Source organism: Ischnura elegans, chromosome 3 (genome assembly GCF_921293095.1).
Source record: "Ischnura elegans chromosome 3, ioIscEleg1.1, whole genome shotgun sequence".
NCBI lineage: Eukaryota > Metazoa > Arthropoda > Insecta > Odonata > Coenagrionidae > Ischnura > Ischnura elegans.
This window is the reverse complement of record NC_060248.1, coordinates 134,454,776-134,469,181: the sequence shown is the minus strand read 5'-3', so window position 1 is coordinate 134,469,181 and position 14,406 is coordinate 134,454,776. Positions and strand designations below refer to the sequence as shown.

The 14,406-nt window shown below is 39.8% G+C and overlaps 1 protein-coding gene across 1 annotated transcript in view; it reads right to left on the bottom strand.

The window, feature by feature from the left end:
* LOC124156608 overlaps positions 1–14,406 on the bottom strand; it is a 113,677-nt gene that overhangs the window by 56,740 nt on the left and 42,531 nt on the right. The window contains exon 2 of the mRNA XM_046531253.1: positions 2,104–2,161. The gene's annotated coding sequence lies outside the window, so the exon portion shown is untranslated. The remainder of the gene's footprint in view (positions 1–2,103; positions 2,162–14,406) is intronic.

Below are 14,406 nucleotides of genomic sequence, written 5' to 3'. Positions count from 1 at the left end.
AGGCTTTTCGCCCTCACTTCGTTCCGGAGGAATAGAAAATTGCGACGAAAATGATCGCCTTCCTCCCAGTGGCTAGGAATTTCGTTCGGGGGGTCCAAAACCAGGGGGGGAAATTTTTGAAAAATGGGGTACTAAGTAATGGGTGTTAAACTAATTTTAACTCTTTTCACAATCGAAAAAACTTCATTTGTTAAAAAAAATACTTTGTAAATTCATGATTTTTCAATAATTTGTTTCCATTTATTAAGGAAAATAATTGTGCTATTATATTTCAGGGGGGGTTCGGACCCCTCCCCTGGCTACGCCACTGCTTCCTCCGCCTAAATGTCTCCTGTTCGAAGCCGCCGAAACCGGAATTCTCGCGACAATCAATGAATCAAGACGTTATTCCAAGCAGAAATCACCCAGATGCCTGCGTCCTCATTCTCAATGTTTTTAATATGATTTTTTTTTATTTCTCGAGGTCCCGCTCTATTAATTGCTAGTGATAATATATCACATTAGGGGGCTCATTCTCCATTTGGTTTTCTTATTTTCGATTGCGATATAGAAATAAAGGCACATGCATTTTTCCGTTTTTTCACCGACGCGTCGCCCGCTTTTCCATTGATCATGGTTTGTTATCACTTATACTCAAATGAATGATTATTTCCATTAATGATCGAGTTTCCCTGAGAAAATTAATGAACCAGAATTTAATCGACGATATTAGCTCATTAAAATTGAGCGAAAACTGTTATAATTAAAATTATAAAAAATGCCTGAATGAGTTAAGATTTTTGGTAATAACTTGTCTTCAATATTTTGAGGCGTCACTTGGCGCATTTGCTTCATTTGAAAGTAAAAAAAGGAAATTTCACGGATACATAATTTTTAAAATCCTAAATCACCCGCGAAGAAACCAGTCCTACAAAATTATGCGTATATGAAAAGCTTTCTTTTCAAATGAATTTTATTGTTTAAAATAATTTATGTTTCCCATTCATCTTCCGAATTATCTTATTGGATTGAGATTTCGGGCGTGGGTGAGTGAGCGACCTCCATTTTGAAAATCTGCGGAATTTCTCTCAAAAAACGAAGTCTTCGGTGGAGTGCACTCGCATCAACAGCAGCACAGCACTTCTGATGCGCCCGACGGATGGATTGCCCGGGTGGCCTACATCCGCGGGGCAGCACACTCGAGGACCAGACATGTCTCCGAAGTGGCGTCTCCTTCCTTGTCTCATGATATTGGTGATTTCTTGGCGGACTCCGAAACGCGAAGGGCAGGCTGAAACACTGCCTCTTTCATTTAGACAACGGCCTAAAGCCACGAGAAGGAGATGCGCCTATGCCAATCGCATAATTCTTGTGGGCTGACCACAATAAATAGTAATGACACAGTGGTAATTTTCCACACTTTTTCATTTTCTCAATCGTTCTCAATGTGTACGCGTCACCACGAGACAGCCCCTTAATAATGCACATTGAAAACGGTCGAGAAAATGAAAAAGTAAAGTTTTTTACTCTTCGTAGTCCGTCGCATTTAATGTGCCAATAACAGTTGAATTGAAAGCATTTATTCAATAGGGAAAGCATTAAGATGGAAATGTAAGCAATTTTTATCAGAGAGCAATAAAAAGTTTCATCGCTTCCAACACAATTCTTTTGGCAGAGATCGAGAAACATGCAATTATCATATTCGCACGACTCATTTTAAGGGCCACTTCTCTTTCATAGAAAACATCAATTCATTTCTATATATCTCAAGTAAAAAAAGTAGCCATACAAATGGTAAAGAAAAACACATTCTGGTCAACTTGTTTCTTTTAAAGGTTTGCTTATGCATTGAATTTAAATCTTGTAAAACGATTGTTAGCTATCACTAGCAATACCTTGATAACCATGACAATTATTATCCATCATTTTTCGGCACTAGTCAAACAATAACCGCCTAAATAACGTTATAAATGAAATTTTCATAGTAAATGCACATAGGACATACACAAAAACAGACCAAGTGATTTCAAACAGATGTTCGGTACATGTTGGTGCCGACATTTGAGGGCTTACTCGCGCTGATTGGAAGGAAAAAAGAATTGGAAGAATGTGCAAAGAACTTACCCAGGCGGCACTGCGAAGGAAAATCAGGAGAACGCGTCTGCCCCTCCCGTCAGCGAATCTAGAAGGAAATAAATCATCTTGTTAATTAGCCCTCGTAAATCCTATTTTTGGAAATGCACTATCATGTAGTCACGATAAAGTTATTTACCATCCATGTAATTTTAAAATGAATAATAACAGGGAGAATAAGAATAATATTACCATGATCATTACCATCATATGCATGAAGTAATTGATAAATTAAATGTCGGAATAGATCGAAGCAGATATGATACTTTCATATCGTAATTCACTGATATTGAATATTTACTTTTCATTTTAATCTTTTAATTAAAGGATATTTTCCATAGTAATCACGTCATTGGTATTTACCTCGTATCTTTGCAGCCTTATTTGAAGGGCGTGCTTCATTTTTCAGTGACAGCGAAGACCTACTTTTGGCACTGAATATATTCTACATCTTGGATCCAACACTATTTTATCCTGGATGGTGGCAGGATAGCACCTTTCGTGTCGTTTATTGACGGCTGCTAAATTTATTATAAGTAGGATTGCGGGGTTCGCAGCCGAAATGGCATGAGACAAATTTGACGAAGTAAACGTGTGGCGTAACAAATGGAGAATCATGAGTCGATTCTGACAAAATGCCAGCAGTAGTTTCCCAAAAATCACGCATGGAAACACCGTAATGCCCAGTCCTCCGTACCAAACAATAAACAAAATAGCATCAAATATGCCGACAGCGCCACGTTATTCGAGGTGATTCCGATCAAACTTTATTGACCACACTAAAAATAACACGATAAAGGCGCTGAGAGCAAAAGCTGGATCAGTCCCAATTTTAAACAATAACTCGGCACCACCTGATATAGTACATAGATATAATTCGTATATAAAACCAAAATTTCTATACGCAATATCACTTTGGATTGGATTGGCTGATAAATGAAATCGGGAAAAAATATACTACGGAAATGTCTAGGATCTACATCGAATACACGACAGCGGTACTCTATTAGTAGTACTGAAGCGCTCATCAAAAACGCCGGAATAATAGAAATCAAGGAACGATACAGGAAAAATGTCTTAACTACCTCATAATTAACGACGAAATCATGAAGAAATAGTCAATTCCCAAAATTAAAACATGAGACGACTTTAAAAGGACTGAGAATTACTATTCTTTTTGTTGAATACTTTTCATTGATATTTTTAATACTTCAGAAAGGTAATGGGGTTTTGGTCGCCGGTAATACTAAAGAGCATTGAACTTATCGTTTCGTCGTTTAACGCGCCAGGGAAAAAATCATCAGGGAGAGGATCGGGGAGTAATTTCGGAACTTGAGACATCGTCTTCATACTTCATAGAATTACTGTTTTTTTCTACGGTATTAAAATAAGTAGTGATTAACAACAAGGTAGTGATTCAGCTTGGAAATTATCTCAAGTTCAAGAAAGTACATCTCTCTATAATAATCGCGTTAAGGAAGGAAACGATGAGTTGAATATTCTTCACCATTACCAACGACCAAAACTCCGTTAACTCTCTGAACCAGGAATGCCTTAAGATTTGTGCAAATGTAGCTTAACGGCTCGCGAGGCAGTCAAAATGAATTGCGCGTCGAGGAGAGCAAGGAGAGGGTACGGATTGCTTTGGTTGGAATCGGGAGCCGATGGGTACGAGGGCTGCAACCACACACAATTGCCGCACCCCTCTCTGCACCCGCCTCAATCAACGGCAGGATAGGAATCTGCGGTGGGGGGCGGATGTGAACGAGACCGATCCAAAGGGCCTCATCCGTTGAAATGAACGACACGCGCACGCTGCTTCAGACTACACTTATGCTAGTTACACTAATGGAGGATTCTCAAATCTGAATTCCACGTCATTTGTTGTTTTCACTCTCTGCGTATTTAAATTGGCCCACCCATCAAAGCGATCCGCGGTGAAAACAACCACAGCTTAAGCGAAATTCATATTTCTGATTTACGCTATTCATAAAGTTACAATGCAATTCATTCTGAGTCCAAACACCCAATTGCGAACATCGAGCATATATGTATCGCTCTGCGTTCGTCGCCTTGCTTCGGACATTTTTGGGAACTGATTAAAGTGCGCCCTCAGCGGCAAGGGCCAAAATTAAGCTTAAGCTTCAACACGTAGTGCTGCGTCCTCACCGACGTCGCACTTCACGTCTTGAAAGCGACGTCGTCTGCGTACGTTGAGTGAATTAGTTTTGTCGGATCAATTCAATATAAAATTTTCCTTCATTCCAATCTTCGCTCTGTCATTTTATTTTTTTACTATAAAAAAGTGATCGGAGTTACATTCACTATAAAATATTGCATTAAAAATCGTAAAAAGAAGGAGAAAATTCTTTGAGAATATTAGCATTATTAAAACATATAATTCGAACGCATTAAAAATCAATGAAATGGAAAATTTGTAGCAAATACACAATCAAAAGAAATTTGTTGATTGGAGTCGGTAATGAAAATATTTTAATGTGAAATAGTGAAATACAAAGTTCAAAAGATAGCTAAATTTTAATTCCGAACATAACCGCAAGTTTCACAGTGCCAACTTCATTTTTCCTTTAAAATCAGCGTGAAATTATTATAAACAGTATGAATAAATGTTGTAAATAGGTAGGCTGGCGGCTCGATTCCCAAAGCGAGTAATAAAAGGGGTTGATGAGGCTGATTTCGTTTCCAATCAAGAAGGCTTTCCATTTGACCACATTTCCATTAAGTCACTTACTTTTGTTTTTGCTGCGCTTCCTCGGAAAATCTCGTAACTCAAATCCAATCCACTTACCGATTAGCAATCTATTTAAAATTTTCATACCAGATGAAAATAGCATTCTCACGGTATTTCTAGTTCTACAGAGTATGTCAGCCGCCTTAATCAGTAATCGCTGAGCTGCAGCATAAATTTTGACGATTTGAAATGATTAAAAACTTTTTCCGGCTAATCGGCGATGAGTGAATCTAACCAATAGAGTTTAATAATTATTGTAATATATTAGAATATCTTATATTATATGTATTTTTTCCAACATCGTAAATCGAATTCTTTGTCTGTAAATACTCATTACGATACTTCATGTAAAATCTCAAATATGTGATGATGAATTTATATCATTTTAGTTGAAAATGCAAAGCGAATGTGCAGTAAGTTCTTGGTGTTGAACATATAGTCCGTAATACTTAAACGTGGGACATTGAGCCAAGGGCAGGTGGTGATTTTTCTTCTTTTTAGTCCGAATAAAAGTGAGGGTTTTAAAATAATTTTCTAGGATGTATTTTTATATTTAGTGCTGATGTAGTTCAAAGATAAAACGGGTATATAAAGTATTTGACTTGGACCAACCATGCCTAAAGATATCGGAGAATCGCAGGTTTTGAAGCCGATTAACTTACAAGCAAATACTTAGCCACTTCAAAGAACCTCCTGCAGCTGAATGTAATTTATGATTAAAGTTTTTTGTAGTTCGAGTGGCTTATTGAAGTTTTTAGGAGCTAGTATTTCATCTTTAAAATTTTTAACGTGGGACTTTAGGCCGAGGCAGTGTGGTTTATTTTCATCTTTCTAGTTCGAATATAAACTTGGCTTTTTGAGAAATCAATCCTTTAATTAATATTCAGTTTGAAGCGGACTCTCCCTTCATAGCTATGTCTGTGCCGTCCCTCGGGCTCTAGTGGCAATTTTGAGTGTCCTTCTCCGCACTCACTTGAGTGTCGCCCACGCTTCCTCATTCAAAGCGCCTTCATTCCTCATTCAAAGCGCATTCATTCCCCATTCAAAGCGCATTCATTCCCCATTCCAACACGCGCCCTCCATTCACTTGAGACGACCAACCAAAATCACCATATCAAGCTACTCGTAGACTAACCAAAGCCACGTGTACAATAACTTAACATGGCGTAACTACAGAGCTGGTAACTACAAAAGAACATATTCACGGTAAATTAAAGAGGCGCAAATAGAGTATTTGCACGTTTTTGGGAAGTGATCTTAAGAAAAAATTAAACCTCGATTAGGCGAAATCCCAAGTCTTTAGATATCAATTCTTCTCGAGATATCAATTATTAAAATTTGTAAAATTAATGTTGCGCTGAAACGCCAGGCAGCCATATTCTCAGAGCTGTGACGTCATTTCGTGCGGTGTTTTTTATTTAGGCATAGCTTGTTCATTGGGGCGAACCCCTCTACAGCGTTTGCACTGTTTGGAAAGAAGGCACGGAATGACTCATAGACTAGATTCAACGTGTGCGCATGCCATCATTATTTTTGTCATCATTTTTGCATGCATTAATGTCGTAGGCCACTGACAAAATTTACTATAACCAATTGGAAAGTCTCTGCGAGTGTTCTCTTTTTAGGCGCAAATGAATAAGAAATATTTAATCGCGTGGAAAGTACTTTGCGAATACCTTAAGTCAAAATTATCTGGAACTGATACGATTGCATCATCATTAATCGTGAATATTTTGCATCTTGCCCGTGAGTTTTGAAAATTCAGTAGTGACAGCCGGAAAATAATAGAGTTCTATGATATATGAAAAGCTAGAGCGATTACAGTTTACGAAAATCAAAAAAGGATTTTGATAATAGCAGTCTTCACACCTGGGAAAGATGACGATCAACCCACACGATACCCTGAGAAAGACCTCTCGGGCCTCCTTAGTGCGTAATACGCTCATTCAATAAAATCCAATCTCTGGAACCTTTAATGGTCAACTGTAGAGAAGACGCAGCCAAAAAATATTGCGTTGAATAACGAACATTTAATTGCATCCTCTTTTTCACTTCACAATAGCCTCAAGTGAGTTTATTGTGAGCCTCTTTAATTAAGGTTCATCTCAAGGTTCGCAATTTGCCTCTGGTTACAACGAAATGTTTGACATTTGATCTGCTCCAAACAAAGTAAGATCTTTACAAAGTCCGCTCGCTACTCGCTATAGCGTGACGCCCTCAATATTTGAAACCATTGCTTCACATTAAATTTAGCCTCACCTAATCCTATATCATCTTCAAATGAATAGGCAAATTGTTTGGAAATTCGGGATTACGCTGTGAAGTCTATTACTCCATTAATTGCGTTACTTCTAGTCATCATACTGTGTTCCTCGTTCACTACATTAAATATTTGTCACCATAGTAATTCTCACAAAAGTATTGTTAATATAGTTTGACATTGGATCTATTTGATTACGTAAACTACGATTCACTCTCAAAATCAGTTAATTCGAAACATTTCACTCGGAGGCTTTTAGGGGCAATCATGAAGTTGGTGCGAACCATCTGAATCTGCATCAGTGGTGCTGACCTCTCTCTCTCTCTCTCAACTGACAGCTTTATAGCCATTCAGAGCCCTCTAGAGGGAGTTGCCCACGCTCGCCTCTACGTTGCGGGGAAGGAGAGACAACAATGAGGATTGTCCCGCCCCCCCCCCCCTCCGCAGCCCCCCTTGCCATAGCACGCAAATGCCCCCGCGGTCCCACGCCTCAAGACTCTCCTCACGGCTTATCTGACATGGAATTCCCCAAGCAAGCGGAGGGCAGTGGGCTGAGACCCCCTTCAGATGTCCTTCGTTCATTGCGATTCATTTTGCTTGCGAGGGACCCACGAATTATTATTTAATAGCTGACGAGGAAAAAGAAAGACACCCGAGTTTGACGAGGCCTATCGTCCAAACTAAAAAAAAAACAATTTCAATGCAACCAATAGCATAAGAAAGATCCTTCATTTCTACGTGTCACTAATCTTCACACTGTCTAGATTACAATTAAGAGTAAACGGGGGCCGTGGACAAGATGAGAGGGAAATGGAGTAACAATCCTTCGCTGAGACTTTTACGGTTCATAGTCAGTGGTGGATCTATGGGGGGAGGGGGAGGAGGGTAAGGGGGCTATAGTCCCCCCATTCGGTATCCATTTTACACTAGATAGAATAGTAATTTTGCTCGGACCCCCACTACTGGTGGGAGGTTACTCAACATTTAGCCAACCATTTACCCAACATCCTGGATCCGCCAATGTTCATAGTAATAATAAAGGAAACCTTTTCGAGTCTTACCGCAGTACTATTGCCCCTGAAGGAACGACCAGCAGGGGTGGCGAAACGTCAGCCCAACCTGATCACGCGTACTTGCGTGATATTGTTTGGACCGTGTGGTGTGCATGTGGAAGTCCAATTGCATGCTGGTGATTGATCACCCCCTGCCAAACACCCTAGAGGTGGCTCGCAGGGTATTATGTAGGTGTAGACGCGGTGAGCCACGAAAAAGTATTCTTTTATTAGCCAAAGGTATGGGTCGAATCAAAGGATGGTGTCACAATAGAAGAACGAGATATTTCCTCGCTGGTTTCCACAGAAAATATATCTGTAATCGAGGACTCTGAAATTTTCAAGGTATTTTTAACCTGAACTGCTGTAGCCCGCACGAGAAAAAATAACGTTTTAAGCGATAATCTCTTATCGTGAAACCTCTTATGAAAAATCCCAGAATATGAAGATGACTCAAAAGAGCTATCGATCATTTTTATGCCACCTTGCGGACGAATCCTTTTGGCGAATGACCTGCTCAGATCAACCTCACTCTGAGGTGGACTTTCTCAGAAGATGTGCCCTCCCCAAGGTTAGATGAAGACGGGCGATAAACCACCGCCTGGGAAACGGGCCCTAGTTTCCTGCTAATCCGAAAACTGGTCTGGAGGACTGAGTAAGTGGAAATGAGGAGGCAGCATAGAGAGAGAGCGAATTCGGAAAAGAAGAATCGATCGAGGCGCAGTCACTGGCTCAATTGCGGGGCACTCACCCAAGATAGGGAATCAGGAGCGCTTACTCAATGCGTCGGATGCATCATCCCCTGCTCTCCTCTTGAACTGCCATCGTCTGATCACATGAGTCTCTGAATCATAATCATCCAATTCCAAGTGTTCCTTTCGTCAGCCAAACGAAATGCCCCCCAAATATTTGTTCGCCGCCGTCGTTATAAAATGTTGACTCACCACAATTCCCTGGAAAGCGAAGTTTCTTGGAACGGAAGCGCGTGAATTCTCAGACATATATTTTTTCAAGGATAGCAATACAAACTCTTCCTTCCTTCCTCCCAATATATCCTTGAACAGGTGACTTAACCGGCTGAGCCTACTGGTATATCATATCGCTTTCTCTCTTGAATTCCTGGCCAAATCATCCTCATTATACATCAGCAAGCTCAAAATCGCGGGCATTAAAGAAGGCATTTTAAAAATGGAAAGCTTTATTCTGGGCCAAATTCATTTTAACGACCTTATCATTATATCATCGCTGAATGCAATCCGTTTTATGCGCACGAATTTAATCGATGAGGGATTGTAAAGATGGTCGCGATATACATTGGACTCCGCTGGAAAATATTTTAAATAGTATAGGCATTAGCTTAACGCTCGGACATCAGGTATTCACCGCAATGTTGAGGAATGCTATTCTACTAGTAACATCACTTCAAGGTGACTTTTACAATGGTAATCTTACTCGGCGAGGAGGACAACGGAAGGTAAATAATTAGCAAATAATTTTACACGAAATAGTGAACACTTGTGTGAGAATTGAGCGACCATGGAAACAAGAATGCCTGAGACTCTGGAACCTCCGTATGCCTTCCTAGACGAATTCATTCATTGGAAAACCTAGAGAGGGATTGAAATAGAATATAATTGGGGGATGTTTTTCTTTTCGTTCGTTTCGGTCTCTGACTCCGCTTGAAAGGAAATTGTGACACATTTAATTTTATAGTTTTAAACATGTCTTCGATAGGCTTTGAATTTGGCTGTACTTGTATCCAAACTTGTATCTTGGTACTCGGAAATCCACTTTACTCATCAGCAAAATAGTCCTATCACGGAATGACATTTTGTATAATTAATCAGGAACTGTTTAGGAAATTTTAGAATAGGAATGCGTATTAGCAAATGAAGTTATTGTAAGAGGGCTTGCGTCCCTTCAGCATTGCAGTTTTAAGTTTGAAGCGAGTGTATAGAGGGCGGGGAACGGCCGCGTAAAATGTTGGGTTCAGAACAAAGTTTACGAAAGACCCTTATAAAATGTTCAAATTGATTTATTAGTAGAATTAATTTAAGTTACATGGAAGTACACATAGGCACACTTCACACCAATCATCAAGGGTTGATTAAATCCTTGGAGTAAATGGGCATTGAAATGATACTAGGGTTCACTGAAATTGCTTAAAATAAGCATCAAAGAATTGAAACGGAGACACAAGGCATAATTACTAAAGCGTATAACAGCATACATATTAGGTAATTCTTGAAAATTGTGAAATAAAGACAGCAACTACGTGCCATCCTGTCTTGCTACTCGACATTGGACTAACCCCCGCATCATCATCAAAAAACAATGAATGCAACACGGAAAAAAAAGATTTGATGAAAACTATCAAACTGGTGTGATAGGGAGTATTTTTGTTAAATATACCTAAAGTTTGATGTAAATTATTAGGTACTTGATTTATTTTACCAAACGCTCTTGATATATTTCATCAAACATTTTGATATTTCATAATCTGGTCAATTGCACGAAAGAGTTTGGTAAAAATAACTGAATTAATTTTATACGATTCTGAGTTTGGTAACTTTCTTCGAAGTTATGATTAATTTTTACGAAGAAGATTGCTTGTTTGGTAAAAATTATCAAACTCTACATTGCTGTGCAAATTTGGTTCGATAGAATTTAATAAGCGTTTTGTAATCTATCGAACGGTCTGTCGTTCCTCTTTCATTTATACCAATGCACATTTGCAGTTGAAAGATTCTTAAACAGGCCTTATATAAAAGATAGGTTATTAGAAATGAATTTGTTTTCATTATTTGTGATGGCGATAACGTTTTAATTTTGTTTTGCACGTTTAAATTTGTTTTGTTTGTTTAGAGTAAAAGTAAAATAAACTCTACTGAAGTAAATAACTTTACGCTAAAAAGTGAGCACTTGCGTGATAACTAATCGACCATGAGAACGGTTATATCTTCGACGACCGAATCTTCATCACAATTTCATTCATAAATCTCCACGTACGTTCTGATTCCGTTCGTAACCATCCTCGCCAATCACCTTTTTTCTTTTATTTCGAATCTATGTGAATAGTTCGTCACTTCTCCGCCCCCGCGCAGTTGAGACTCTCCCCGTCTCCGCCTGGGAGCAGCACTAGGCTGGCCAATCATGACTAGGCGACGCTCGTGATGCACCAAATACCAGCATTTTTCCGTTTTCTGATCCGTTGCATGCTTCTCCATCTATCCACCGCGAAAAAGCCCCCTTCGCAGATAAGTTGATGACGTCACTACCTTATGCCTAGATTGGCACGGCATGTTTTCTACTCCTCGGACCTGTGCATCGACCTCGCGCGGCTCTTCCTTGTTTCCACTCTTGCTACCGATTCCATCCCGTAGGGAAAGGTTCCACTAGTTGGAATTTATTCAACAAAACCCAAATTACGTTGCCAACTCATGATAAGTGAGGCATTTTTTGCGGTTTTTTATTTTAAAGTTATGAGAGAATGACTGAATGAGAACGATTTTTGTCTCCATGACTTATTGCCGGATGACCGAGTTCTTTGACCGCAACATCTGGTTTAATTAGTTGTATCCACCATACAAATTTTACCTCATGTTGAATTAAAACTTTTGGGCTATGTCGCCGCGTCAGATTTTGGGTGGCCCCAACGTTTCCCGACCGATGCTGGTCGCTTTCTCAAGGGAATCTGATCCAGATTCCCTTGAGAAAGCGACCAGCATCGGTCGGGAAACGTTGGGGCCACCCAAAATCTGACGCGGCGACATAGCCCAAAAGTTTTAATTCAACATGACGAGCACCCGCGAAAGTTTTAACGAAAAAAAAAATTTACCTCATTTGCCAAACGAACGCTTTCAACTTCTTTTCCCCCTGATTCCACCATAGCGAGGATCTTCAGATATTTTTCTGCCTTACTCTTGCCACAAATCCGTGGATTGGCCCTAATTTCTCCATCACATGGAATATCAACGGGAACAGGGGCGTACCCAGGATCAAAGTTAGGGTGGGGGGGGGGGGGGCAAGCCATGGCAGTTGAAGTTGTAACATTTAAGCATGGAAAAGGAGAATGAAACCAAAATTATAAGAAAACTATAACAGTCCTTCATTAGTTTTAATAAAATAAACGGCATAAGCTCGAAAAAATATTATTATAGTTGCATGTCTTATGCTAATATAATTTTTTGTGGGTTTAAAGAAAATTTGTCAAAACTTTCGTTTTAATCCATCCCCAATTTTTCTTAAAGACATTTGGGATTTTTGGTTCAAGGCATCTGCCCCCTCCTGCCCCTCGCTGTGTACGCCCTTGACGGGGAATATACTTAAGTTTCTGTTTTTGGCAAACACCTCCGATTCGAGTTTTCCTTCTCCGCGACCGATTTCATCTCGAATTCTCGCACACCGAGCAGACTACGAGCTACAAATACGAGCAGAACCGATTCCGCTCTTCCCCCTCAACCGATTAATTTCTTGACGCATTTCTCATTCAAATCTTTCCCGATCATCTTCAAAGTTCGTTCTGTGAATGCCTATAAAAATACGCTTAATGGTAGCTTTGAAGATGATACATTATTGACGATGGATTGGTTAAGACAATAGCGTAAACACACCACGCGTTGGGAACAAAACAAAAAAATATGAGCGATACGAGTGAAAAAACAAATATGGGTGCCATGTCACACACACATTTTAAAAACCTAGAAGTTCCCGTGGAAATACCCCGTTAAGACGGTCAAAGGCTCCGCTCCGCGGTGTCATAAAACGACCGTTTTCGCAGTAGAATCCTGGGGGTCAGGGATCGGAGAGTAAAGAAGGTATAAGAGTCTCAGCTGGTGTCTTTCTGGTAGGTGTTTTTGTATGAGACCCAGGAAAACAACTCACTTTTTCGAGATTTGAACGCTTTTAATAGAAGCATGGTCTTCGATCGTATCCAAAGAAAACGAAATGAACTTCAATGAAACGTGCACTTACCTCGGCTGAAAAACCTCCAACGTCTTCACCATAGACCATTTGAGAATCGGTGTCTTGAAGCAAAACATGAAAACGGTGAATGCTGAGCGTTAAAACCCATAAAGCTTCAATAACCTTACCGCGTCGCGGCTAATCCAACTCCCGACGCGCGGAGACGAACCCTGCCACGCGATCGAAAAATCGATGTAATTTCCGGCGACGCAAACTTATTTCAAAGATGCACTGCATAAGCACATCAAGAAATTTTTAAAGAATGCTCTCATATAAGTTACTCCGCGTGACTTTGCCGAAAACCCATTTGAAACTCTACCTAAATGTAAAACTTTGTCGAAAAACAGTGTCCGCCATTTTTTAACTGCACGGAAACAATTTATCGATGATATTCTTTAAGATTACGGAAAATTAAAGAAAAAACCCCAAGCCAACATATTATGTGGTTTTTTATTCCGCAAAAATCCACCCATAACTTCACCATCTACTCACTTTGGAAGATTTTCAGAGAAAATTCAAGACGGGCGTTTTTATGGAAATTTGTTTACGTTTGAGCCTCTGTATCTCAGTAACGGGTGGGATCTATGTCAAATGAAGTGCATATCCATAAATTTCAATCATTCTTGAGTATAATTGCAAAGTTTCAAGTTTATAACTCAAAAAAAGCCATTTTGTCCGGCTTTTTCCGATTTCCGCCCACTGTGCGTCGCCTCTCCTCGCGGTGCAGATGCCCGCAAATCATGATGGGAAAATGTCCTGCCAAAGCCGAGTGCGTCGTGTGTTGGATGCAATCCGCATGGGCCGTGTCCCAAGGGCGTTTGCCAAGGCGGGCAAAACGCAAAAGACACCTTACTCTAACGGACGGAGAGCATCATTCTCAAAGAGCAAATATCCAGACATTTCATTGCTACGGTTTTCGTAGTCCTTTTCATTCAACTTCTTTTAAACTTGAACAACTTAACTCGGTTTCATATTTAATTCACGATTTGACTCGTTTTGATTCGATTTGAAGAGCAGTATGACGAATTACTTCAGTTTTCTTAAGCGTGACTCCTCCATGACGTAGCACCGAACTGTAAGACATGTAAGAACATGTAAGTCTTTTTTGAACTTATCGATGAACTTATTATTGAACGTATGGATGCACCAATCGAAAGGCTGATTTCTATAAATGAGGGTACACCTCGACCTGGTCCAAACCACGAGTGTATGGCAACTGAAAATGGGCATAATGGAAGACTAGCTCCTTTCCCTGTGAGACCAAC